The 23,528-nt window shown below is 42.1% G+C and overlaps 1 protein-coding gene and 1 long non-coding RNA gene across 4 annotated transcripts in view; both read right to left on the bottom strand.

Annotated features, from left to right (window-relative positions):
- The window catches only part of LOC140341373 (large ribosomal subunit protein uL2), a 331,097-nt gene that overhangs the window by 9,507 nt on the left and 298,062 nt on the right, over positions 1-23,528 (bottom strand). The gene's annotated exons all lie outside the window — the stretch shown is intronic.
- The window catches only part of LOC140341317 (uncharacterized), a 27,156-nt gene continuing 3,796 nt past the window's right edge, over positions 169-23,528 (bottom strand). Inside the window, exons 2-5 of one of the 2 annotated variants that reach the window (XR_011922845.1) lie at positions 21,895-22,027; positions 5,009-5,517; positions 3,730-4,132; positions 169-2,388 (exon numbers count right to left, since the gene is read on the bottom strand). This is a non-coding gene — a long non-coding RNA (uncharacterized lncRNA). The remainder of the gene's footprint in view (positions 2,389-3,729; positions 4,133-5,008; positions 5,518-21,894; positions 22,028-23,528) is intronic. The other variant, XR_011922844.1, reaches the window with a different exon arrangement.

The raw sequence follows: 23,528 nt of genomic DNA, 5'->3' as shown, positions 1-23,528 counted from the left end.
AAGCCTCTGCCCTTCTGTGTTTATACTGCCGCAGCACAGGAGCTGGAAGCACAGATCCTCCTGGCATACCTACATCACTTTTCAGGAAGCTTCAGGCTGAAGGGGCTTTTCCAGGCATTTAAAAAAGTGCTGATCTCAGCGTGTGTAGTGAGATCGGCACTCTTTTTTTTTTTTACATTTACAGCAGGATATGTCACCTGAATTTGCGCCTGCGCAGTGCAAGTTCGGGTGATGTAGACATGAAAGGGAAGAAGATGAAAGAAGATGGTGGTGCCCAGAACTTCCTCCATGTTGGGAAGAAGGAAGAATCCAAGACAGCGCAGGACCAAATCAAGGCCAACTGTGGAGGGATCGAGAGCTCTGCAGAAGTAAAGGTAGATGTGTTTTTTTGTTTTTATTTTATTTTAACAAGAGTTCAGCTTTAAGCTACAAACTTTATAACCTATAGTATAAATGTCTTAAAATGAGCAATCAGACAGTTTTTTTTCCAAAAATGCATTAAGAAAAAATAAGCCTCAAAGTTGGATGCTGAGGACCGTTGGTCCTACACTGGTTTATGATGGCAAAAAACAAATGTTTCATCCTTGAAGTTCAGGTTATTAAAAAAATAACATCCAAAAAAATATTTACCTTATGCCTTTTCGCTTTTACTTGATAATATTGGAGAGGACTTTAGTTTGGCTTTGCCCCTCTCTGTCGAGTAGATAAGCAGGGACAGCCTCTTCTGGTGTCTTCCCATCATTCTTCTGTTTGGTGTTTCTCTTATCATGCATCCTAATAGTTTTCTTCATCTGTATTTTCTCCCCATGTCGCTGCTTGTGATAAAGTTTGGCCTTCAGTCTGATAAGTTTCTTAGCTTTCTGTGACCTCTCATGAGCCTGTCGGCTCTCCTTCTTCCTCTTCTCATGGTAATCCAAGCGATAAAGGTGCCACTTATGGTGCAAGTCAATGTAGTCGTTCTGAGGCATGATGTCTGTGTCCTGTACTCCCAGATCTTATGCTCAGCTTGCAGCCTCTGAGTCGGCCTGGTCCCCCTTCGGACTCAGCTGATGGTAAATAAAAGCCCAGAGACCCTCAGGGCCGCAGACACCGACAGACAATGGTGGTAGAAAAAGTTACACTTACCTTTAGACCTGCAGGTCCCTCGAAAAAAAAGGGTGTTGCACTTAACCCCCCTAGCAATCTGATTATGTCAGAATTTCTGCGCAAAAAGCAGTAAAATTTTTTGCATGGAAATTTGTTGTTTACTATTGTGGGCCTGTAATTCTTAGGAATAAATCCTGGTTATGATAATTATATTTATTTATTATATTATAATCATAAAATTATAGTATAATAAATAATTATAAATAATAATTATAAAAAATAATGAAATAATAGACCACAACAATCTAATTTATCCAAAAAAAAAATTTATTAAAATTTTTTCACTTAACTGTCCAAACAAGGGTGCAATATTATGGATAAATAATAATATAAATTAAATGTAGATTTTAGGAAAAAAAATTACATTTCTAGTAGACATCCCGGGTGTGGTAGATTTTGAAGCAGGGCGCTGCTTCAGTCCAACATCACAGTCAGGACAGTAGAACTTTTTCTGATATTCCTTCCTCTGTCATCGGTCTTTGAGCAGCAAACCACACACATCCTTGTAGGTGCTGCCTTCTTCTGGGTTGGTGGGATGTATTCACTGAAGTGACGACCAGTCAGGCGTTCTGGGTTGACAACGGTAACAGCACAAAGTCCAGATCTATTCACAGCCACCGATGGTGTTTGGTGGGACTTTACAATCGATTCAGAAACCTTCTAAATTAAGTCAGAATGACCTACAAGCCTGTAATTCTTTTTTTTTTTTGTATAGAATGTAGGCATTCCATAGGCACTGCTCAACAAGATGCCTGAAGATTTTTTTTTTAATTTTTTTTTTGCTTTTTCCTCATCAGTGGGTAGAATGTCATGGCTTGGTCAGCTCTGTCAACACCTTCCATGGTGTTGTTGTAATCAATTACCACCTGTGGCTTCATCACTTCTTTCCTACCCTGTGTGCTCACCATAACTGTGGAGGGACAATCGACAGTACTTATCAGGCACACATCTTTCTTGTCACGCCATCTCAGGGCCATCATCTTGCCTTTCTGCCAAGCAACAATTTCTTCTGTCTTCAGCTTCCTTTGTGCAAACAGTGCTGGCAGGTTGTGCTGGTTAGCCCTAATGGTTCCATACACATCTGTTCTGTATTGCGAAGGAAATTCATAAAACTCAGGAGATGTGTGGAAGTCGTCAGTTGTGACTAGTGTTGGTGTTCAAATTCAGGTTGTCCTTATATTCCACCCGAAAATGGCTGTTCGAATTCGGGTAGAACCGACCCAGAAAAAAACTGAGATTCAACTGTAAAAATTTGGAAAAAAAAGTGTTAAAAAAATAAAAATTAATGTTAAACTAATTTATTGGGTGTTTGTGTTTATTTAACAATTTTTTTTTTTTTAAAGGTTATCCTACAATGACATGATATCTCTTAAGCTACGTACACACTTCCAATTATTATCATTGGAAAACGAACGACGAACGATCCTGCACGATATATACCAACGATCGTATAGCACCGATCCTGCACATAGAGATAACGACACGATCGTTCGTAGATATTGTACACACAATAGATACGATCGTTTGAGCGATAGAGGAACTATGTGCACGACAGGAAAGTTGGGAAAGTTCATTACGCATGCTCAGACCATGGACGATCAACGAACGACCGTACACACGAACGATGTTCAACGATCGTCGCCCAATTCGATCCGCCGGTCCGGTCGTTCGTTTCCAACCACTTTCCTCGTTCGTCGGCGTCGTTGGTTACTTTTTTACGAACGATTTTTTGGCCAATCGATCGTTCGTCGTTCGATTGGAACGATAAAAATTGGAAGTGTGTACGCACCTTTACTCTGTAACACACTTTCCAGCACAGTAATATTCTGATAAATTTGTTACATTTTTCTTTTATTCACTGCGAGAAAATTGTAACAAATGTATCATATTACTGTGTATGTTACAGAGTAACAGATACTTGCCGTCCGGGCATCTTTGAGGAGTCTGCAATCATTGAGAAGAGTGTGTGATCCCCGGGGCACTACAGGTTAATCTTGGATGAGGGAACTGCAGAGTTTATCTGCAGTTCAGTTCCCACGGTCACATGATCATGGGAACTTTGCAGTCACAGTTGTGACTGCAGGCAATCCCCGGGGCACTAGAGGTTGAATGGGGTTAAGTTTTCCCATTCATAACATCTAGTGCCCTGTGTTCTTGGATAGAGAAACTCTATCCAAGAACACATACTACTAGCAACAGCAATCAGGATCGCTGTTGCAGTCCTGTAGAATGTGTTACTGGATAGAGTTTCTCTATCCAAGAACACAGGACTCCCTGTGTTCTTGGATAGAGAAACTCTATCCAAGAACACATACAACTAGTAAAGGGCTGCAAGAGTAATCTGATTGCTCTTGTAGCCCTTAATAGTCCCTATAAATAACCCGAATTCTCCCACCATTGACTTCAATGGTGCTCAAATTCAGCATTCCATCACCCGAACAATATCTCACTATTTGATCGAATGACTGTTGAATCGAATAGTGAGATATTCGACCAACACTAGTTGTGACACAATAGCCCTGATCTAGCAATGGCTCAATGGGGGATAGCACTGAAGATGTTGCCAATCCATAGTTGTTGTACCTGGGGTTGAATTTTGTCCCTTTTCCAGTGTAAAGTACTGTATTTCAAATATATCCAGATGAGGATTCGCACAGCATGTAGGTTTTCAGGGCAAATCGTGCCCTCTTTACGAAATGTACTGCACCCAGCTGAGCCTCCCCTTGTAAGCCATTAGACTTTCGTCAATGCTGACATCTCTCTCTGGCACATAGATTTGCTGAAAATTTTGTAGAATCATCTGAGACACTTCCCAAATTTTCTTAAGTTTTGGTGCAGGATGGGCAGTCTCACCAAATTCTTCATTGTTTGCGAAATGCAGATACTTAATGATGAGGGAAAATGGGTCACCAAGCCCAAAAACAGCCAAATGTCATCCTTGGTCACAGGTTCCCACTTTCTGCCTCTTGAAAACCCTCTGGCATACCTGCATAAAACAAAATAAAAAAGGTCTTTTAGGATATTTTATTTTATAGTATTATGTTAGCAAACACAGAGCAGCGTATGTTTGCATAAAAAAAAAAAAAAAAAAATTTTTTTAGAATATGTTCTTCCTTCAAATTTATTACCTTGCTCTTCCCTAATAGAATCATAGATTGGAGGTATTTCCACAACATATTCTCATCATTTTTAAAATATATAGTTTTTCACAAAATGTGTTGCCTTTGTTTCTAAGGAAAACAAAAAATATTGCATAATTTTTTACTTTTAGGCACATCTGTTTTTATATCCTGATATCTATTTTTCCAATTTTCTAACTGTACATGGAAAACTCCCAACAGAGTTGGCAGCTGAGGTAATATGAAGCTATGTATCCAAGCAAAATCGGTACTTCCCATCATGTTTCCAAAACGTTCATGAAATATTGGAGCGAGATTTTTTATCAGTGCTAGGTTTTCATGGTTTAACAATTAACTATTTTTTCTGATTTGTTTCTTTTCTACATTAATCAACAACGGATTTATGACAACTGTATGGATTTAATGTAATTTACATGTTTGATTTTGCAGTATTTTAGGTTTACTTCATATTCTTTATACTGTATAACAAAAATTGCATACTAACCTACAGTAATTTTTCTTTCCTGACAAGGCTTCATTGATATAAATTGGGATAATCCCCTCTACCTAGCACTCTCACTCTCAGGCTGAGAACCCAGTGGATAATTGGTAAATACTAAGATGGTAGAAAAATGACTCTTATGAAATTTGAGTCCTACATCTAGGCACTACTAACAGTATTCTAGGATGTGTTGGGAAAAGATGGTTACAAAGTGATGTGCAGAAAAATTAAAAACTGTTACCAGATTCTCTTACAGATGATATTGGTTTTTACTTTCCCTGCCTTTAAAAGAGTCCTGGACACCTACTGAGTGCAGTTCAAGATCGCCAGACACTTTCATTTGCATCACTTCCACTTGACAGGAAGAAAAGAGAAGCAACTAAGAAGTTTGTCTCTGCCAGACGTAGATCTCCCTACAAGAGTTTGTTAGATCTCCCTCACTGTTTGTGGCATCCCTCAGGTTGTAGTTCTGGGTGCTTTTAATTCCAAGACTCGGGGACACTTCTTTCAGCCTGCCTGGAATATTTGTGAGTTTTTTAGAGGCCATCAGGGATAAGCAGGTGGACAATAATCAGGTCATTGAAATGATGAGACAAGTGTTCCAGGAGATGGACAAATATTTTGAGGTCCCAAACCTACAACCAACCGAACCGACCACTTCAGGGCCCAAAGTCCACGACCTTCCATTGGCCCAGCCCAATCAAGCATTTACAGATAGATCCTATTCTGCGTTTATGGAGAATTACGACTCTAAAGGTGAAAAGAAAAATTCTTCAATTTTTTTTTAATAATAATTAGTTTTTTTTGTGGTATAAGGGTACATATAGAACATGGTACAAAAGAACAAAGTACATAAGACATGAACATAAACTTGGATGTGGTTTAGAACATGTATGAACATATGATAACAATATCAGTGCAGAAAAAATTTAACTAATGTGAAAAAGGAGAAAGTTAGGTGCAACTAAAAATGTAAATATAAGTAAGTGTATGGTCCCTATTATCGTCTTCCTTGTAAACACAGTAACAGTAATATATCAGAGAAATTAAATGAGGGCTATCCAATATGATTACGAGGGGTTTAGGTGTTTTCTGTACTCCAGTGAATTAATAAATAGTTTCTAATAAAACCAGGTATAATAAAACTTCTTCCCCGAGCCATGCAGGCTGGCAGTCAGGTCTTCCATCAGCATAATTTCATTAATGCACTTAAACAATAGGTTGAGTGTTGATCACTGATTTTATAATAAGTAGAAAAAAGAAAAAAAAAGAAAAAAAGGAGGATAAAAGGAAGAATTAGACAACAGTAGAAAAGATGAAGAGTATTCAGGGAAGGAAGAACAGACAGGGAAAGAAAGAAAGGGGGGGAGAGGGCGTGTGGAAACCGTAACCGCCAAGATCCTATGCCAGTGGGCTGAGTAACCGTGTATAATCTGCAGTGGTCTTGAAGTCATCCCAGTAAAACCAGGTATGTACTGGTCCACGTGAGGCTTGATACCCTGATCTCACTAGCTCTCCTATATATTGCATATCATTCACCCTGGTTACCCAGTCCTGCACAGTGGGCGGAGTAGTTTGCCTCCATAATAAATTTAATAGAGAATACCAGTCCTTGATTACTTCAGCTTTGCAAGAGAATTTTATAAATAGAGAGCTGTTTGAATTTTTGAATGTCAGATATCTAAAAATACCCACCTTTTATGCACTACCTAAAGTGCACAAAGATGCACATAATCCCCCAGGTACACGCATTACTTCCGGAATAGATAGTATAATGCCAACCAATATGTGAATAGAATATTAGGACCATTTGTATACAGCCTACCATCCTTTTTGAAAGATACCCCTGATTTCTTAAAAGTAATTGATGGAATAAATGTACCTGTAGATACGATTCTGGTAGGTATAGATATTAAAGCGTTATACTCTAGTTATACTCCGCATACTAAAGGTTTAAAGATAGTGAGGTTTTTCCTTATGGAAAGAAGTATTATTCTAACTCAAGAAAATTCTTTTTTGATATCTTTACTTGAACATATTCTTACGAAAAATGTTTTTACATTTGATGAACAAATCTACCTCCATCTGCAGGGGTTGGCTATGGGGACCAATTGTACCCCCACATATGCCAACCTGTTTAGGAAATTACCTTGCTTACAGCTACATTTTATTGTGGTGGAGGTACATAGATGATGAGTTCATGTTATGGACCTGCACGGAAAAACAACTGGAGGAATTTATGGAAAAACTAGGAGATAACCGCTTTAACCTCAAATTTACATATGAGAAAAGTGCCTCAAGTTTACCATTTTTGGATATAGAGGTAGGAATCAATGAGGAACAATTTTTGACATCTAAACTATATAGGAAACCTGCAGCGGGAAATATGATTTTATCACCAAGTAGTGCACATCCCAAGCATTTAAAAAGGAACATACCCTATTCACAATACTAAAGAATACACTCAGAATTGCTCAGATGACTATGAGTTTGAACGATCAGCCTTAGAACTACGGGGTAGACTCTTGGAAAAGGGGTACAGTCGCAAACTACTAAAAAGCACATATCAGAAAGTCAAGGGAATCACAAGAATGGAAACCCTATATAGATCTAATCATCAACAAAAGAAAAAAGATAATCAATTAGGAATTGTCACACAATATTCAGGTTACCATAGGGAACTACGTAAAATCTGTAAAAAATTTTGCCTATTATTGACATCCTATGATTAGTGGGTTAATTCCGGCCCAACCACAATTTTCGTTTAGGAAATTACCTTGCTGTTGGGATAAATTAGTGAAGAGCCATTTTAAAAAAGAGAACGACTCAAAATACACCTTAAAAGTTGGAACATATCTTTGTGGGATATGTCCATGGATACACAGTAAAAATGACAACTTTCAGCTACCCATTTATATAAAGAGAAAACTTAATGGAACCGTGGACTGTATTACAGAGGGGGTCACATATTTGGCCTTCTGCAGTTGTCGACTGTTTTGTATAGAGACAAAAGAGATGCTTTCAAAGAAGAATTTATGAACACATTGACCCATGATTACACCACTGAGTTATATAGCCATTGACCATAAATTCAATCTCAATGAGTTGCGATTTATAGCATTGGAAAGAATCTTCCCAGATCCTAGGGGTGGAAATTTTGATAAAACTATATTGCAAGAAGAGACTAAGTGGATATTTGATTTTAGAAGCAAATAAGTATCCTGGACTAAATGAATGTCTGTCTTTCAAATCCTTTTTTTAAATACTAAGTAGTAGTGATCTGATTATCTCATGCCACACCTGTCCCTTATGGAGGTATGGTGTAAGTGTGGTTGAGACATATGTTATAATGCAATCTTGTTTAGGATACCTGTGAATAATACCATCTTAATTAAATAAATATCTGTTCTGTATTCCCTTTTACTAAAAATACAAAGTAGTAATGAAACTATAAGTCTCCTGCCACGCCCATCCCTTATGGACATATGGTGAAAGCATGGAACATATATTAACTGCAATTATGCCTTTTGTCCCTCAAGAATACCCACTATCTCAGTTAATGACAGATGGGAAATATTTTTTTTAATTTATGTGAAATTTAAATATACACCATATGGTTTATGAAATATTGGTAAATAGAATTGGCAGAGTTCTGCTATATGATGACTGTTTTCTGTATTTAATATACTTTTCTGTTTGTTTTCTATTGAATAAGTGCTGAATTCTACAAAGGAATCATTTGCCCTTTCTGCTATGTGTGTTCTCCCTCTTCCAAGATGGCGCCCGCTGTATGCCATTTATAGGAGGGGCAGGGATCCCTCTAGCTGGGCACGACCCGCCTCCTCCACGAGGGACGCCGACACACAAGGGCAGACACATAACGGAGAGAGTGCCGGCGGTACTTCACTTGCCAGCATCGGAGGAGAAACACAGACACATACCACGCAGTTATGGTGTAATCAAGTAATACATTTGTTTTCCCAATGAGGAGAAAACAGGATGGTTTCTGATAATGTTTGATACTGTTTTTTAGTAAATAAATATAGAAAAATCAAAAATTTTTCTTTGTGCCAAAAGGATCTCCAAAACCAAAGCCCAACATTAAGAGCTACCCGTGGATGCGTGTTACAAGTGTGTGTTTTTGCCTCTTCTCTCCCTCCTTGTATACTGGAATATCCAAAAGGGGCTTGATTCCACTAAATAAAGGGGTATGTAACAAATCAATGAACATAATAAGTAGATGTGTATATTATAAGACTTTGTGTATATATATATATATATATATATATATATATATATATATATATATATTTATGATTCTAATTGAGTACTATTATATTTGTAGAACAGATTTTACGTTCCTCCTAAGGAAGTGACCAAGGTCACGAAATGTGGCGAGGAAAATTCTGATATGTCAATGTAATCAGTTTTAGTAAAAAATATAATTGTAAATCATTGTTTTCTATATAACATCAGCCAGTAAAATATGTGATTAAGTATGCCTTTAAAGTCCCTTCTTCCTTCCTTTTTTTAAATTTTTCCTCGACATTGCCGACACATGCAGCAGAGCAAGCTCCGGTTTGTCTCGTATCGACACTCCTGTCAGTCTTTGTATAATGTTCGCAACACCCACCCAGAATAAAGCCAGACCAGGGCAGCTCCAAAATATGTGCAACAGTGTACTTGTGTGTCGCCCACATCTCCAACACACTGAGCTTGTGTGTGGAAAAAGCTTTGCCAGTCGATCAGGGGTTCTATACCACCTAGTGAGAAATTTGTAATTAGTCTCTTGGTATTGGTTGCTAATATAGGCCTTGTGCCCATAATATAACATGAGATCCATTTGATCTTTGGTGAACCTAATATCAAGGTCTCTCTCCTATTTGGTAACGAAATAGGGCACAGAGGAATCATGGGTTGTCAGTTGTAATCTATACATATAGGGAAGCACTCCTCTCAAGGGCACTCCAGTGACACACAGACTCTCTAGAGGGCTAAGGGATAACCAGATGTTTTACCACAGATTGTTTTAAGAATTAAAGGGGGAGAGAGTTGTGGAAAAGGAGAAAGAAAGCTGGGTCATCAGGAATGTCATAATCGGTGAAATTCCATAGGACCTTCCATACACCTGTTTAAAATGGTTGATAACAGCAATAACATCTTCAGCACATGGGAGAAATCACAGGGAGAAACGTGTGTAGCGGAACTGGCATGTTATAGCATCTGGACAGAGGTTTGAAGTTTACCTCCTGTTACCTATTACATACTGAAGAGCTATGGGCTAATTGAATGATCTGTCGACTATGAGATCGGGAGAAAACCACACCTAATTCTGTTTTCCAATGAGTGAGAAAAGGAGGAGTAAAATCATCCTGTGGAGTGTTAAGAGCAGAAATCATGAAGTTATACAAAGAAGACGAGGGGTTTTGAGTGGCTTTTTCATAAAAAATTTATTTAGGAATTACAACATGAAATTTCACCAAGGTAAATGCAGTCATGGTTACCCGCTCCCATTCTACATCATGGGGTTAGGATAGTCATACTAGACAGAAGAAATACTAATTAATTGTAGAATATTGAAAGTTTGATCACATCAATACATTAACATCTGGTAGCCAGACATGTTTCGCCTAATGGCTGAAGGATACTAAATCCATTTGATTTTGAGTCAGGTGAACAACTAGAGTAGTGTAAGGTACTTACCCTGCCAGCGAACCTGCGTCGTCCTCGCATGCGGCGACCCCAGGGCAGCGCAGTGGACTGGGGCTGTAGCTGCTCTGCTTGCAGCGTGTCTCCTCCCTCTGGTGGAGGGATCCCCACCATCCCGGCAGACGTGCACAGTACTGCTGCACGCACGCTCAGCATTCCTGCAGGCGTGCACAGTACAGCAAGGCCCAGGGGTCCAGCCCGCAGGGCAGGACAAGTATAGTTTGAATTTGGAGCGGATGGATCTCGCCCTTGACCCGTCACCCCCCTGGGTCCCGAACTATCCTTGGCCGCCATCGATGGCACCCCCCTTCAGCAGGGACTTACACCTTCTGTTACCCAAGAAGTGCTCTTAACAGTGGGGGCCTCCCATAGGGAAACTACCTGCCTGATTGTTATCAAGATGGTTAAAACCCCTTTTGTGTTAGGCCTCACTTGGTAAAAATCCCATAACCCTGTGGCTAACTGGAAATCTAGTCAGATAGTCCAGTGGGGAATCAAATGTCAGGCTTACTGCCTCACACAAGTAATGCCAGTATGGTCTCTCAAGGTGGCAGAAAAATTGCCTGAGCCATACCGGGAGTATTCTGATGTCTTTTGCCCTTGGGTAGCTGACAAACTCCCACCTTATCGGCCCTATGATTGCCCCATTGAATTACTTCCAGGAATTATGCCCCCTAGGGGTCATTTGTTTATTCTGACTGGGCCATAAATAAAGGCTCACAAAGAGTACATCCAGGAGAATCTGTGTAATGCCCTGGCGGTCTTCTAGGAGTTCAAAAATTATGTATTCCGGGAATTTTTGTTCTTGTCACCTGATCTTCTCCTCCACAGAACCCAGGTGCGCCAGGTCCTCCAGAAACTCTGGTAGAACTGCCCCTATGCAAAATTGTGGAAGTTCGCCTTCGAGGTAAGCGAGGTTGCTTTTTTGGGGTATATTTTGTCGGGTCACGGGTTGGCCATGGATCCAACCAAGGTCTCAGCAGTACTGGGATGGCCCACTGACCTCAAGGGTCTTCAGCGCTTCCTGGGCTTTGCAAATTTTTACAGGGAGTTCATCCGGAACTTCTCCTCCATTGTCCACCCTCTGATGAACCTTATCTGGAAAGGAGTGGACTCCTCAAGGTGGACTCCAGAGGCCTGCGAAGCCTTCAAAACGCTGAAGAGGGCTTTTTGCTGTGTACCCATATTGGTGCATCCAGTGCCCACTCTCTCATTTATCATGTTATCATGAGGTTGATGCTTCGGAGGTTGGCGTGGGAGCAGGTCTCTCTCAGTACTCTGGGGAACCAGAGAGATTGCACCCGTGCCTTTTTATAAGCCAGGTTAAAAAAAAATTAAGGCCGATGCCTTGTCCCATTGTTTCCCAGAGGCTGCTTCCCTTCCGGATCTGTGCCCAAGCCCTATTTTGCCTCAACAATGCATAGTGTCTGCCCTGCAGACCCCACCGCTACTGGAAAACCTGATGAACCTCTTGTCACCCCTCCAAACAGACCACCTTCAGACCGCCTGAGGATTATCCAACAGTCCCATGACTCCAAAACTGCTGGCCACCGAGGAATTAAAAAATCTCTTGATTTAATAGGACGGCATGTTTGGTGGCCCCACATGTCAGTAAATGTTGAGTCTTATGTTCGCTCCTGTCCAGTTTGTGCTTGGTGTAAATTGCCCCATTCCGCTTTCTCCACCAGGATCTCTCCGTTCATGTGCTTTTGGGGGTCTGAGTCCCAAAGTTTCCTCTCTGTCGGGTCCACCCTCTGATCCTCCAGCTCTTAATAATTGGGTAGAACGTTCCTGATCTGTTTGGAACCAGGTCCAGTGTATTCTCAGAAAAGCAGTAGCCCAGCAGAAGAGGTTTGTGGATCGCCATAGGTCCCTTGAGCCCCAGTTTCAACCCAGCGATCTGGTTTGGGTGTTTAGCTGCAATATTTCTCTCCTCCAACCCTCAACTAAGTTAGGACCCAAGTTTATCCGTCCGTTCCCCATATCAGAAAAATATTAATAAAGTAACTTATAAGGTTAGGTTTCCCAATTCCTTGAGAGGGGTGGACAGCTTCCATGTTTCTTTATTAAAATCTGCTGCTGAATTTGCTACCGTTTCAGATCCTCCGCCGCCAATTAAGGTGCAGGGAGCACCCGAATACAAAGCAGAGAGAATCCTGGACTCATAAGGTGCGTAACACCTTGCAGTACCTTATTGATTGGAAAGGGTATGGACCAGAGAAAAGGTGCTGGGTGCCTGCCTACCGCATACATGCGGAAGAACTTGTGTCGGAGTTTTACCAGGATCACCCAGAGAAACCCCGACATGAGGGACCTGAGGCCCTCTCCTGAAGAGGGGTAAGTGTAAGGTATTTACCTCCCTAGCGATCCCGCGTCGTCTCTGCCCGCAGTGACCCCAGGGATTGCAGGCAGCGTAGAGGAGACCAAGGCTGCAGCTGCTCTGCTGTGTGTGTCTGCAGTGTGTCTCCACTCTCTGGTGGACGAATCTGTCCCGGCCGAACTACTGGTCGGCCAAACGGCATCCCTGCAGAGGTGCACAGTGCTGCTGCACGCACCCTCAGCATTCCTTGGGGTGTGCACAGTACAGTACCGCCCAGGGTTCCTGCTGTAAGAGGCGCGCGCTACTATGCGCCCCTATTGTACCCACCTGGGGCGAGGAAGATGGCTGCCCCGCCGTGGGGCATGTATAGTTTAATTTCCCTGCAGCGGAATTGTTATTCAGTATGTCTCCTCCAATCCAATAGCGCCAGGTGGCGCAATGTGATTGGGCACTCTGCCCATTTATGGAAGCCCTGTCATTTGCACCCTTGCCGGTTGTAGCCTCTGTGTTACAGTGTGCTTGGGTGCATTCGTCTGTTGGATTTCAGTGTTAACCTCTGTTGTCATGTTATCAGCTCAGACCAACCAGAGTTTGTTGTGATTTGTGTGCCCAGGCTCATTACAAGTAGCTCACTGAGTATTTCCTATTGCACAGGAGTTAGTCCCTCCTTTTTTAAGATGAGTTTCCTGAAGCATCTTTACTTGAGCCTTCATACCGGACAACCAAGATAATAGAGCTGACCTTTTCTCTGGGATATTTACACCTTTGATGTTAACAGAAACAATTTTAACTGGAGCCATAGATGGGTGAATGGTGAGAAATACAACACGGATTGCTGGGTCAGAAAGGTTAAGGTAGGGTAGACTATATGATTAAGGGAGGGGCCTTGGAAGGGGATAGAGTGTGGTGGGGGAGCAAGGGGGAAAGACCCAGCTCTCTGCCTCAGTTTGGTACTGACTTGTGTAAAAACTGGAATCTTTAGCAGCCCCTATATCTGTATTGATTTAGACATTCCTGCTCCAGCGCAATACCAAAACCAATTATTAAACAGAATCTCAAAAAAATACTAAGTAACCATTTGTATAGGTCAAATTAATGGAGAGCTGTAAACTAGCCTCCTATATTGTTTGCCCTGAGGGCTGCCCCTAATCGGAGGCACGGGCGCCTGGTCCTCTCTTTTCCCTCCTGCCGCCATACTGACATCGCGGGCAGCAGGTAGCGTAACCCCACTACCTGTGGTCCATGCCGGAGTTTCCTTAATACTGGAGACTTGCACTGGTGTTTGAGCTGGCGTGGGTGTGTCTCTCTTCACCTATGAGGCAACACATATACACCCTCTGTTTCACCAGCCTATGGCTGGATTTCTGCAGGTATTTAAAGGCGCTTCCTACTACAGAAAGATGCCTGAGCAATCCCATGGTTTTAGCTAGTCTAACTCCTAGTCCAAGGGTGCGTCTTCTTTCTGCTTTGATGTGTACCGGATCTTGTTTACTTAACTCTTGGACTTTGCCTGATTGCCGCCTGACCCTGACCTCGGATCTTGTTTATGGACTTTTGCCTGATTCCGGCCTGGCCATGAGCTGGGATCTTGTTTATGGACTTTTGCCTGTTTACTGCCTGCCCTTGATCTTGGATCTTGTTTATGGACTTTGTCTGATTGCTGCCTCTCCTGACCCATATCCTCCTAGCGACGCAAGCCCCCTCAGTGCTTGCACCGAGTGCCCTGACCCCACTGGTCAGCTGCCACTGACCCAGGGATTGCTCTGGAGTCGCACCTGGCAGCTACCCAGCGGCCCAAGCCTATCCTCACCATCAGAGGCTCTAGTGAAGACCAGGTAGCAGCTTAGTTACGCCCCTCCGGAGCATACCCTGTCAGCGGCACAGTGGGTCCACACCCGCGTGCATTACAGTTTGCTCAGGCCATGGACTCCGCTGATCCGAACCTTCCCAGTACCACTGAGTTACGCCAGGAGTTGATACGCCAGGATTAAATATTGTCCTACTTACGTAATGTGAATATGCGCCTAAATGATCTGTCATCTGCCAACCCAGCGTCATCAAGCTTCTCTTTTCCGACGAATTTGGTTCCTGCCCTGCCTCCTTCCTACGGTTCCTGCCCCGCCGCCTTTCAGCTCCCCACATTTCAATGGTGACCCTAAGCAGTGCCGGGGGTTCATAAATCAATGTACCCATCATTTTGAACTTTTTTCTCACCAGTTTGCCTCTGACTGAGCCAAAGTGGCTTTTCTGATGTCACACCTTACTGGGGAGTCGCTGGCCTGGATCAATTCCCTCTGGGAAAGGAACGACCCAGTCATAATGGATCTACAGGCTTTTCTAGAGACCTTCCACAAGGTGTTCGACGAGCCTGGTCCCACCGCTTCTGCCACATCCTCCCTGCTGCGGTTGCATCAAGGAAAGCAATCAGTGGGCCGGTATGCAATCCAGTTCCATACATTAGCCTCCGAACTCGGCTGGAATAATGAGGCACTTGTGGCCACTTTTTGGGAGGGGCTTTGTGGGAGAATTAAAGATGAGTTAGCCGATCGGGATGTTCCCTCCTCCCTGGATGACCTCATCTCCCTGGCTACTCGAATTGATTTACGGTTCCAGGAACGTGCCAGAGAAGTGGCACGTGAAGGGGGTCCTTGTCATCTGGCATTTTCAACTCTGCAAACTTCTAACCTACTGCCTCCCATATTGTCGACAGTCCCTGAATCCATGCAGGTTGATCGGGTTAGGCTGTCTAAACAGGAGCGCAATCACCGCCGTGCTAAAGGACTTTGTTTCTATTGTGGTAGTTCTGATCATGTTCTCCGTCGTGCTAAAGGACTTTGTTTCTATTGTGGTAGTTCTGATCATGTTCTCCACACTTGTCCCCTAAAGCAGGGAAACTTCCGAGCCTAGGGTCCGTGGGAGAGGCGGGCTTAGGTGAAGATAATTTCTCTCCTCCTCTGACTCTGCCAGTTACCTTGTCATTAGGCGATGTTCGATTTACGGAAATGGCGCTTCTGGATTCCAGAGCAGCAGGAAATTTCCTGCAACAATGCCTAGTGGATCGTTATCAGATACCTGTTCGACGCATACAGAGGTCTCTGACCATATTGTCCGTGGATGGAAAGGCCCTGTCTGAGTCCATATACTTTATCACGGAACCTGTAAAATTACAGGTGGGAACACTTCATTCTGAAGAAATTGCGTTCCTGGTTCTGTCAAGTCTGTCGCATCCTCTCCTCCTGGGACATCCGTGGCTTCGTGTTCATGAACCTGTCCTCGACTGGAGGTCTGGGGAGGTGCTGCGTTGGGGACCGTCCTGTCATGGAAAGTGTCTCCTTTCTGTCCTGCCAGCTCGGTCACCTCCGGTACCACCCAATCTCCACGGTCTGCCGGCAGCCTATCATGCTTATATGGATGTTATTGACAAAAAGGAGGCTGAGGCGCTACCCCCTCACAGGCCGTATGACTGTCCTATTGACTTGGTCCCGGGCTCCTTGCCTCCTTGTGAGCGCATCTATCCCCTTTCACCAGCAGTGACTCAATCCATATCTATATCAAGGAGAACTTTGACAGAGGATTTATCCGGAAATCTTCCTCTCCAGGTGGTGAAGGTTTCTTCTTTGTGAAGAAGAAAGATGGCTCCCTACGTCGTTGCATCGACTACAGGGGTCTTAACAAGATAACGATAAAAAATAAGTACCCGCTTCCCCTAATCCCTGAATTGTTTGACCGCCTTAGGGGAGCTAAAGTTTTTTCTAAATTAGACCTACGTTGGGGCTACAATCTGATCAGGATTTGCCAGGGGGATGATTAGAAGAACGCCTTCAATACCTGTGACAGTCACTATCAATACCTGGTAATGCCCTTTGGACTAAGCAATGCGGCCGCAGTGTTCCAGCGGTTCGTTAAAGACAACTTCAGAGACTTCTTGCTATATTCTTGTGTTCTAGTGTATCTTGATGATATCCTTGTTTTTTCTCCAGATTTGGCTACTCACCGGAAGCAGGTTAGTTTGGTTTGTCAAAGACTAAGACAAAATCGTCTGTACGCCAAGTTCGAGAAATGTTCCTTTGAGAAATCCTCTCTTCCATTCTTAGGATACATAACATCCGACACTGGTCTGCAGATGGATCCTGAGAAGCTGTCAGCAATTTTAAAGTGGCTCGTCCAGGTACTTCTCGTCCTTGACTGCTCCCATCTCCGCTTTGACCCGTAAGGGAGCAAACCCTAAGAATTGGACAGCTGAGGCTTAATCGGCCTTCCAAACTTTGAAACAGGCCTTCTCTGCGGCTCCGGTTCTCCATCACCCTGATGCTAACAAGCAATTCTACTTGTAGGTGGATGCATCTTAGATCTTAGATGCATCTTCTTAGAGTGGGGGTGGTGCTTTCACAAAAATCTTCTTCCGGTTAGATGGTGCGCTGTGGTTTCTTCTCCAGGGCCTTCTTGGCTCCTGAGTGCAACTATTCAATTGGGGACAAAGAGTTATTGGCTATAAAAATGGTACTAGAGGAATGACGTTACCTTCTTGAGGGGGCATTTCATCCTGTGGTGATCTACACCGACCACAAAAATTTGACTTATTTGCAGTCTGCACAAAGACTGAATCCTCGTCAAACCAGATGGTCCTTATTTGCTCGTTTTGATTTAGTTCTCCATTTCCATGCCACAGAGAAGAATATCAAAGCAGATGCTCTCTCAAGGTCCTTTGATGCTACTGATCAAGAGGAGGAACCTCAACACATCATTGATCCCTCAAAAATTGCTGTATGTCCTGTCAAGTTTTCTGAGTTTCCGCCCGGAAAGACTTTTGTTGCACAGAACCTCAGGAAGCAAATTCTAGTCTGGGGTCATTCCTCAAAAATTGCAGGTCATGCTGGACAATGATAGACTTTCAAACTTATTTCTCAACAGTACAGCTGGCCAACCATGCGGCAAGACATCCAAGAGTGTCGCTGCCTGTTCGTCATGCGCGCAGTATAAAACCTCCAAGCAACGTCCAGCTACCTCTTGCTTCCCCATCCCGTACCTGACAACAGATAGCCGTGGATTTTATTACAGATCTACCCTTGTCTTCGGGATGTTCTGTGATCTGGGTAGTGGTAGATCGTTTCTCCAAAATGGCGCACTTCGACCCTCTGCCTGGTCTTCCTTCTGCTCCTCAGCTGGCAAAAAAATGTATTGAACATATTTTTCGCCTCCATGGTTTTCCCCACCGTATTGTGTCAAATAGAGGTGTACAGTTCCCGTCTAAATTCTGGAGAGCTCTTTGTAATCTCTTGAATGTGTCTCTGAACTTCTCTTCAGCTTATCATCCACAGTCTAACGGTCAAGTGGAACATGTCAATCAAATCCTGACCAACTTTTTACGACATTTCATCAACCTCCATTCTGATAACTGGGTTGAGTTATTACCTTGGGCTGAGTTTTCGTACAATAGTCATGTCAGCGAATCTTCCAAGAAATTGCCATTTTTTGTTGTTTATGACCAACAACCAAATATCCCACTCCCGGTGTCCTCTTCTTCCGGTATCCCTGCCGCAGATGCTACCTCAAGAGAATTCTCTGAAATCTGGGAGGAGACTAGGGGAGCTCTTAAAGAGGCTTCCGTCCGCATGAAGGAATCCGGATATAAGAGACGTAGAGTTTCTCCTAAAGTTCCATCCTGGTCATCAAGTCTGGCTTGCTTCAAAATACATCCTGCTCAAAATACCCTCCTACAAATTGGGTCCACGCTTCATCAGTCCTTTTGAAATTCTTCCAAGAAATCACCATTTTTTGTTGTTTATGGTCAACAACCGAAAATCCCACTCCCGGCTGCCACTGACCCGGGGATCGCTCTGGAGTGGCACCTGGCAGCTACCCTGCGGACAAAGCCTATCCTCACCATCAGAGGCTTTAGTCAAGACCAGGTAGCGGCTTAGTTACGCCCCTCCGGAGCATACCCAGTAAGCCGCACAGTGGGTCCACACCTGCGTGCATTACATATATATAACCTGAGTCAAAGGATACAAGCTTTATAGGGTAGTCCAAGAACCCTGGGTTAAATCAGGTGGTTTTGGATGACAAAAACGTGTACAATGACATTTGGTGTTGGGGGGGTTGCCAATAATCCTGGGCCAGTCGTGTAGGATGATTTGTGGTAGATCGAAAATGTCCAGGAAGGATGAAAAATATTTAAAAAAAAATACATATTATACTTATACTATTATATATACTGTAAAATAAATGTTCTTGAAAACAATGTACTGCTTTTACACATAAAAATCCAATGTATTGCACACTTTTGTATTGAATGCAATACAAATGGATTTTGAATTTCCCGCCCGGCCGGGACATACACACGCGCCGACGTCACCGGGAAATCCCCCGGTGACTCATCAGATGCAGAAGCAGGAAGAATAAAGGAGAAAGAAGACGGAGATCGCGGCGCTGGACCCTGGCGGATCCCTTCCCTAGGTGTAGGAGTGTGACTCGGGGTTACCACTTGTAGCAACTTTTTTCTACCCCGAGTCTTACTCGGGGTTACCACTAGGGAGGTTAAAGCTTTTGCTAAAGTTTACAAAGTAGTTGATTGTAGGAAACATAAATGACTAATTGCCAGCTTTACATTTAGATTGTGAGCCCATAGATACTCGGGACAGGCTTTGCCCTTCTTTTATGCTATGCCCAGGAATGATAGGGGGGGGGGGCTCACCGGTATTGTGGTGTAGGCCAGTGCTAACTTCAAGGCTGCACTAGGAAACAGCTAAGATCGCCATTTTGGGTGGCGTTTGAGTGTCCCAGGGCCTCACTGAGCCGTTGCCTGCCCATATGGATGGTTGCTGGAAGCAAAATATGCAGATGAGAGCAGTTATTAGTTGTGCTGGAGCGGGAGAGGAGCACAGATGCGTCCTAGCTGGCTATGTGCAAGACTACACCCCGGACCTAAAAAGGAAAATAAACTCCTTCCCCTTTTATGTAAAAGATCTGTGATATTACTGTATTGCTAATAAATGATGTCGCACAGACAAAAGCTGTCTATGAGTAATCAGTAATTTAGCCATATCCAGACCCACCAATCTGTGTTGTATTGGTATTGGTCATTGGCAATACTTGTACAATTTATTCATAATATCTGCCTGTTCTAGGGAATAGCTGCATGTCCTTGATATCTGCAGCAGTCACATATGGTCAAGAGTTTTTCTCAGTCACATGGCAACCCTCCAATTTCCAATCACTGTCAGCAGCCTGAGAACTCTGTAGTAGTGTGGTTCCAAACTATGTCAGTAGTAAACCACTAGTGGGGGCCATACTACAGGGGACTGTACAACATTTCAGACACACTTTAAGGGGAACTAGAAATCTGGGGGTTTCTTCAGGGTGCAGCACACCTTACCAGCACAGAAATTCTGGGGCACATTATGGTAAGCAGTTAAACATATTATAAGGGGCACTAGCAAAGCTGGGACACTGTGGGGGAAACTAGAAAGTTATGACACAGTAAGATGTGCACTGAAAAGCAGCAACACTACTTGGGGCACTATATTTGTTGCATTGCAGGGTATTCGTGTAAAAATCTGTTCCTTGGGACTTTGTAGGGCTTACACTTTTTGGTACATGTTATATTAATTAATCTGCTACCTGGACTTCCCTTCCTCCAGTTGGCCCCAGATCCTGACACATTCTATCACAAATCCCAAAAATATTGGTTTAGTTGATTTAACTGTGTAGGACTGGAGGTCTAATGAAAAAGTATACCTACAGGTTGTAGTGAGGTGGACCAAAAGGAAATAAATGCTCTCCATTAAAAAGCAATAGGAAATGTTCTGTCTGCAGAGAGTGGGCAGAACTGATGCTATGTTGACCTTAACTCCAAGGGCTAAACCTCTATCATTGGTGTGTAGGCCAAGCAAGTATAGTATGTGGGGAAAATGAGTGAGCAAGATATTTTAGCAAACTTGTTCTTTAGGAAAGCCCAGCAAACAATCAGGAGGGAAGAAATGGGTGAGGTTGAAGGCCCTTTGTGCTCCACTGATCTGGTGCTGCAGAGACACTTTTTTTTACCCCAATGAGCCTTTGTGCTCCAGTGATTCCAGGGGCCCTTTGTATGCCTTTTGTGCCTCAATTACATCATGTTTTGCCATACCTTTTTAAAAATGTTAATGAAAACACAAATTTTTGCAAACGAAAAATTCTCATTTTAGTTAATTCAGTGGAAAGGTCTAAACAATATGCAATTTGTGTACTGCACAGTGAGGAGTCTTTGAAGATTATCTGTTTGGGAAGCTTACATATCCAAGACCAATATGTGTATGCTGGAGGTGGGATGTCATTAAGAAAACACCAATCTATGGGCTGAAAGTGGGATTTCACTGGGGAAAGATCAATCTTTGTGGTGGAGGTATGATTCAACTGCTAGAGCTTTCTCTGTGCAACACAATTGACAGCTGAAGGTTGAATTCCTCAGTGACAGTAGAAAGTAAGTGAGATAAAAACATGTACATTTTATTTTGTATATATTTTTGACAAATGAAAAAATTCTGGCATTAATACAAGGGAAAATGAAAGATTTTTTTTTAAAAAACAACACAATTGCTGAAGAGTCAAAGGCAAAGCCATACAAAAATCATTCTGGAAGACACCAGTCCATTCCTATTAATTCTATAAATTTCAAAACTATGGCCTAAAAATATTTGATAGGTTCGGGTAAACACCAGTGTATGGACATTTTAATGCCTGGAGTGGTTCTACCAAAGATTACAATCTAAATTTTATTTTTGCTCAACTAAGGCTACATGCACACATTAGATGATTCTCGTCTGATTATCGCTTTAGGGCTAGTATTGGACAAGAATCTGATGTGTGTACATCAATCGTCCAATGCCTTTCATGGACCCATAAATGACAAATGACTGCAATAAAAGTGAAGAGGAGAGAGCGCAGCAGGGTGCCGCTAGTTCATGCATTTTTCAGTCTTTTGGTGTTGGAAAGGATCGTAAAAGATCCTATGCAACGACAAAAGTCTTACGTGTACACACCCTTATTTTGTAGTAGCCAGATAAGGTTTATATTGTATTTTGTAGAACACTGTTCATATTTTCAAATTTTTATTTTATTACCTTTAATCTATGTCCGGCTGATAGCGTCTCCAACTCCGGGTGATAACGTCTCCTTAGAAAAAAAAAAGTCGAGTTGCTTAGCAGCAAGAGACACTGTGCTGGGGATTCTGTCAAAAGTCAGTAGGGGAACCAGCTACAATAACAGATAAAAAAAATGTACAACAGAATCTATGAACAAAACAAGTAATTGTAGGCCATTATATTAGAAGCAAATCCGGGATAATTAAAAAAGTATATATTATATAGATCCTACCTTTATAGTATTTCAAATCAATATTTTAGACTGACACACCCTTAGTAAACAACATAATAAAAAACAAATACTTTTTACAAGCTTAAAGAGAAACCCACAATAGTCATCTTTCCCCATTCTGTCGCAGGATGCTGCCATCTTCTTCCTTCTTCTCTTACTGAATATGATCTTTGACCATCTGGATTGGGCAGGTCAAATAGTTGTAACTCCTACACAGTAGCATGAGAGTTCATTTCCTACATATGCAGGAGAATAAATGTGTATCCCTCGAATATTCAGCTTTTTTTGACAGTTTTCCCATAGTGAGTGATCAGTCAGGCAGGAGGAATTATTGCAGAGGGGACATTGCTTGTCCCTTTCTGCGGTGATGCCCTGTATGAGCACGCATTTTCAATCTTGGAACTTAAGTTCTGCTTTAAATAAGGGATTTTTGGTGGCTTTTAAATATAATAATAAAAGGTTAAACTATCCATAGAATTTATTGATCATAAGTATTGAGTGAGTATACAAGTGAGTTGTTTAGTGCATTAACACTACTAATACAATTTGATACTTGCTTTCTTAATCAACTACCCCTACACTTTTTGCAGAAATCAGATCTGCTTCCTCAGGAGAATCATTAGAGCTATGTGTATTAAAAATAAAATATTAATGTGATATATACAGAGATGTATGATATAATGCCAGACATAGAATCATAGACATATGCGTAAAATATAAATATGTGAAAACTTACATGGACAATTCAATATTCAATATTGTAACAATAAATCAACTTCCCATCTGGGACTAGAAGAGTGATTGTGTCTGAAAGCTGCATCCCCCTGATCTAATTTTTTTTAAATGCTATGTATTAGATTAAAGGTAATAGGGGAAATGCTCCTTGGTGTTCAGCCTCATAACTGCTTTGGGTCAAAGGGATATAACTTTCAGGGACATTCAGACTCTGCTAGTCCTGTATGATCAATTGATCAAAAATTGTTACATTGAGTTGTTTCGAATAAGTTTTTATGGAATAGGGTTTCTTAAAAGTCAGCTGCTATTTGATGGAAAATTGTTTCATATCTAAAAATAATGTATCAAGTAGGCAGTCATCGAACTGTATGAATTCTGTACATGTCATTGCAATATTTAAACAATTCTTGTTTGTGGCCAGTAAAATCTATGGATTTTGACCTTTATTGGTATATCTTGAATCATATTTTAATGCCACCAAAATCCCACAGCTTCCATACCCTGTAACATATTAACAGAGGGTCCAGGACTCTGCTTGCGCTTTTCTGCTGTTAACCTTAACTAGATCTTCCAACTATAATGTTAAAAGGACCTAGGCCATATCCCCTAAAGTTTAGTTACAGAAATATAACTAAATAACAAAAAA

This window comes from Pyxicephalus adspersus, chromosome 1 (genome assembly GCF_032062135.1).
Source record: "Pyxicephalus adspersus chromosome 1, UCB_Pads_2.0, whole genome shotgun sequence".
NCBI lineage: Eukaryota > Metazoa > Chordata > Amphibia > Anura > Pyxicephalidae > Pyxicephalus > Pyxicephalus adspersus.
The sequence above is the reverse complement of the archived record's forward strand: the minus strand, read 5'-3'. Positions and strand labels throughout refer to the sequence as shown.